At 52.0% G+C, this 5000-nt stretch overlaps 1 non-coding gene across 1 annotated transcript in view; it reads left to right on the top strand.

Moving 5' to 3' along the window:
* The first annotated feature begins 3840 nt into the window (after positions 1 to 3840).
* The window catches only part of LOC126430365 (small subunit ribosomal RNA), a 1909-nt gene continuing 749 nt past the window's right edge, over positions 3841 to 5000 (top strand). Inside the window, exon 1 of the ribosomal RNA XR_007577119.1 lies at positions 3841 to 5000. This exon is cut by the window's right edge and continues 749 nt beyond it. This is a non-coding gene — a ribosomal RNA (small subunit ribosomal RNA).

Genomic DNA, 5000 nt, shown 5'->3' on the forward strand with positions numbered 1-5000 from the left:
AATGGCAGGAATGAAAGACACAGATCTGCCACAACCATGGAATCGGAGCGCCGCCTGTCATGAGCCAAAAGTGCATCCTGACGTGACAAATCGGATAATACCGCAGGCATCCAATTACGATAATCACTATCAACGAACCTGCCGCCCCCCCCCCCAATACACCTTTCCCTACAACAATGTGTATCTGAACCTACGCTATATCGTACCTTAACCTAACCTATATCGTACCTTAACCTAACCTATATCGTACCTTAACCTAACCTATATCGTACCTTAACCTAACCTATATCGTACCTTAACCTAACCTATATCGTACCTTAACCTAACCTATATCGTACCTTAACCTAACCTATATCGTACCTTAACCTAACCTATATCGTACCTTAACCTAACCTATATCGTGCCTTAACCTAACCTATATCGTGCCTTAACCTAACCTATATCGTGCCTTAACCTAACCTATATCGTGCCTTAACCTAACCTATATCGTGCCTTAACCTAACCTATATCGTGCCTTAACCTAACCTATATCGTGCCTTAACCTAACCTATATCGTGCCTTAACCTAACCTAATTTGTGCCTTAACCTAACCTAATTTGTGCCTTAACCTAACCTAATTTGTGCCTTAACCTAACCTAATTTGTGCCTTAACCTAACCTAATTTGTGCCTTAACCTAACCTAATTTGTGCCTTAACCTAACCTAATTTGTGCCTTAACCTAACCTAATTTGTGCCGTAACCTAACCTAATTTGTGCCGTAACGTAACCCATGTTGTGCCGTAACGTAACCCATGTTGTGCCGTAACGTAACCCATGTTGTGCCGTAACGTAACCCATGTTGTGCCGTAACGTAACCCATGTTGTGCCGTAACGTAACCCATGTTGTGCCGTAACGTAACCCATGTTGTGCCGTAACGTAACCCATGTTGTGCCTTAACCTAACCCATGTTGTGCCTTAACCTAACCCATGTTGTGCCTTAACCTAACCCATGTTGTGCCTTAACCTAACCCATGTTGTGCCTTAACCTAACCCATGTTGTGCCTTAACCTAACCCACGTTGTGCCTTAACCTAACCCATGGTGTGCCTTAACCTAACCCATGGTGTGCCTTAACCTAACCCATGGTGTGCCTTAACCTAACCCATGTTGTGCCTTAACCTAACCCATGTTGTGCCTTAACCTAACCCATGTTGTGCCTTAACCTAACCCATGTTGTGCCTTAACCTAACCCATGTTGTGCCTTAACCTAACCCATGTTGTGCCTTAACCTAACCCATGTTGTGCCTTAACCTAACCCATGTTGTGCCTTAACCTAACCCATGTTGTGCCTTAACCTAACCCATGTTGTGCCTTAACCTAACCCATGTTGTGCCTTAACCTAACCCATGTTGTGCCTTAACCTAACCCATGTTGTGCCTTAACCTAACCCATGTTGTGCCTTAACCTAACCCATGTTGTGCCTTAACCTAACCCATGTTGTGCCTTAACCTAACCCATGTTGTGCCTTAACCTAACCCATGTTGTGCCTTAACCTAACCCATGTTGTGACTTAACCTAACCCATGTTGTGCCTTAACCTAACCCATGTTGTGCCTTAACCTAACCCATGTTGTGCCTTAACCTAACCCATGTTGTGCCTTAACCTAACCCATGTTGTGCCTTAACCTAACCCATGTTGTGCCTTAACCTAACCCATGTTGTGCCTTAACCTAACCCATGTTGTGCCTTAACCTAACCCATGTTGTGCCTTAACCTAACCCATGTTGTGCCTTAACCTAACCCATGTTGTGCCTTAACCTAACCCATGTTGTGCCTTAACCTAACCCATGTTGTGCCTTAACCTAACCCATGTTGTGCCTTAACCTAACCCATGTTGTGCCTTAACCTAACCCATGTTGTGCCTTAACCTAACCCATGTTGTGCCTTAACGTAACCCATGTTGTGCCTTAACCTAACCTATAATGTGCCTTAACCTAACCTAAAGTGCGCCGTAACCTAAACTATATTGCGCCTTAACCTGACGCACGTTGTCGCTGAACCTGCTCTGTAATTGTTATGCAACCCGTTAAAGTAGTGTAGTGTTGCCTAACCGCAACCCTCGCAATATAGTTCGCTACTCGCACTGCCCGGTCCCCTGTGTATCGCGTCATGTTAAACACCTTGCAGGTGTTGCTGACTTTCCACATGCTCCTGCTATACACTGTAGTGTGGATAGCAGCAGGACGTACATGCCCCCCCCCCTTCCCCCCTGCCTTCGCAAGCTGGTCGGTGAGAAGTTTGCATGTTCAATGCCCTTCGCATGCCGACGTACTCAGCCTACGTTGTGGTACGGCCTGTCACCTGTCCGCCGATGTACGCAAAACCCACAAACTGTACTGCACATTGCTCCGTATGTACTGAATGATACATCGTGGCCCATGTGACCGTATGACGACAGCGCCTAGCAACGGCGGACCATACAGTCCAAATATTGTGCACGCAGCTACGTGTCGTCTCCCTATAAGAGCTGGATTGCAGTGTGGTACGCCATACAGACGTGTGGGAGGAACGGACGCCCTGGATGGCGATCAGCATGAGCAGTCTGTTGATGTAGTGGAGCGTGTATTCGGACGTAGTCGTCTCTTCTCACACACCGTGATAGCATGTTGCACCGCGTTCCACATCTGCGACATGCTGCAGAGGCGGGCTGACAGTCGTTCGCGCAATGGACACCGCATACGTACGGGGTCTACCTTCCACGTGTTCTCTAGGCGTGCACATGTTGTTGCGTCTATGTGGGCAGACGTAGTGTGTTGTGACACCTGACACAGGCATGCAATACTCGTTGCAAATGGCGATGGACGTGTACGTTTGCTGGTGACGTTACGCAAATGAACAACCGGTAACCCGTTGTGGTGCGGTTGTTCTCGCTAGAGGTGAATCAGTGTTGGCGACGATCGGTCGAGCTATTAACCGGTTGTTTCAGGGATACCCACCATGCCCACGAACGTGAAAGGGGACCCACCATGCCCACGAACGTGAAAGGGGATCTGGGTGTGAGGCGATACGCGGCGGTGGCTGGGTGGGACCGTCCCCGGCCGGTGAGGGGGGGCCGCCCGGCGTGCTGGCAGCGCGGTGCGTGGGCGCACGCGCTACAGCCGGCTGGTGGGGGCGGCCGGTGGCAGGCGCGCCGGCCGACGGACGCGGCAGGCGGCGCAGCTGCGCGCCGGCGCCCCCTGCTCGCGGCGCCTTGCGGCCAAAGTAGGTCCTCGCGGGCCCGGTGCGAAGCGCGGTGGCCATCTGCAGTGTGCTGGTCCGATTGAGGACTTTGTGCGCTGAGGATGCGCCGCCGCCCGGCGCTCGGCGCCGCGACGCCGTCTGCTGCTCGGTCGCCCCAGCGGTTCTCGCAGGTGGTTTGTATCGCAGCTGTGCGGACGTGTTGGCGCGTGCGCTGTGCTGGGAGAGTTCGCTTCGGCACCCAAGTAGGGCTTTTGTCCTTCTGTGGCGCTGGCGTTGGAGCTGCCGGTCACCGTAGGTGGCGCGTGTTGTCTCCCGCCGGCAATGCCACGACAGCACGCTCCCGGGCCTCTGTCGGCAGCGGCAAGCTCAGTTGGGAGCACGGGTGGTCGCACCTAAAGCGTCTACTCGCCTAACTCCGGGCGATTGCGCCTCTCTCGAACCCGACCAAGTACTTAGGACGGCGCTGCGCGCCGCCGGGACCTGAGAGGGTTTCGAGGTGTGTTGTGCAGGGGAGCTCAGCCTCCTCCTGTTTGCAGAATAATTGAGCGGACGCTTGCGTGTTCGCGCGGGCCCCCGGGACACACTCCCGGGCGGCCGGCTGCTCAGCTCTAGTTGACGCAGCTCCCTGGTTGATCCTGCCAGTAGTCATATGCTTGTCTCAAAGATTAAGCCATGCATGTCTCAGTACAAGCCGCATTAAGGTGAAACCGCGAATGGCTCATTAAATCAGTTATGGTTCCTTAGATCGTACCCACGTTACTTGGATAACTGTGGTAATTCTAGAGCTAATACATGCAAACAGAGTCCCGACCAGAGATGGAAGGGACGCTTTTATTAGATCAAAACCAATCGGTCGGCTCGTCCGGTCCGTTTGCCTTGGTGACTCTGAATAACTTTGGGCTGATCGCACGGTCCTCGTACCGGCGACGCATCTTTCAAATGTCTGCCTTATCAACTGTCGATGGTAGGTTCTGCGCCTACCATGGTTGTAACGGGTAACGGGGAATCAGGGTTCGATTCCGGAGAGGGAGCCTGAGAAACGGCTACCACATCCAAGGAAGGCAGCAGGCGCGCAAATTACCCACTCCCGGCACGGGGAGGTAGTGACGAAAAATAACGATACGGGACTCATCCGAGGCCCCGTAATCGGAATGAGTACACTTTAAATCCTTTAACGAGTATCTATTGGAGGGCAAGTCTGGTGCCAGCAGCCGCGGTAATTCCAGCTCCAATAGCGTATATTAAAGTTGTTGCGGTTAAAAAGCTCGTAGTTGGATTTGTGTCCCACGCTGTTGGTTCACCGCCCGTCGGTGTTTAACTGGCATGTATCGTGGGACGTCCTGCCGGTGGGGCGAGCCGAAGGCGTGCGACCGCCTCGTGCGTGCTCGTGCGTCCCGAGGCGGACCCCGTTGAAATCCTACCAGGGTGCTCTTTATTGAGTGTCTCGGTGGGCCGGCACGTTTACTTTGAACAAATTAGAGTGCTTAAAGCAGGCAAGCCCGCCTGAATACTGTGTGCATGGAATAATGGAATAGGACCTCGGTTCTATTTTGTTGGTTTTCGGAACCCGAGGTAATGATTAATAGGGACAGGCGGGGGCATTCGTATTGCGACGTTAGAGGTGAAATTCTTGGATCGTCGCAAGACGAACAGAAGCGAAAGCATTTGCCAAGTATGTTTTCATTAATCAAGAACGAAAGTTAGAGGTTCGAAGGCGATCAGATACCGCCCTAGTTCTAACCATAAACGATGCCAGCCAGCGATCCGCCGCAGTTCCTCCGA

This window comes from Schistocerca serialis, unplaced genomic scaffold, assembly GCF_023864345.2.
Source record: "Schistocerca serialis cubense isolate TAMUIC-IGC-003099 unplaced genomic scaffold, iqSchSeri2.2 HiC_scaffold_1045, whole genome shotgun sequence".
Taxonomy (NCBI): Eukaryota; Metazoa; Arthropoda; class Insecta; order Orthoptera; family Acrididae; genus Schistocerca; species Schistocerca serialis.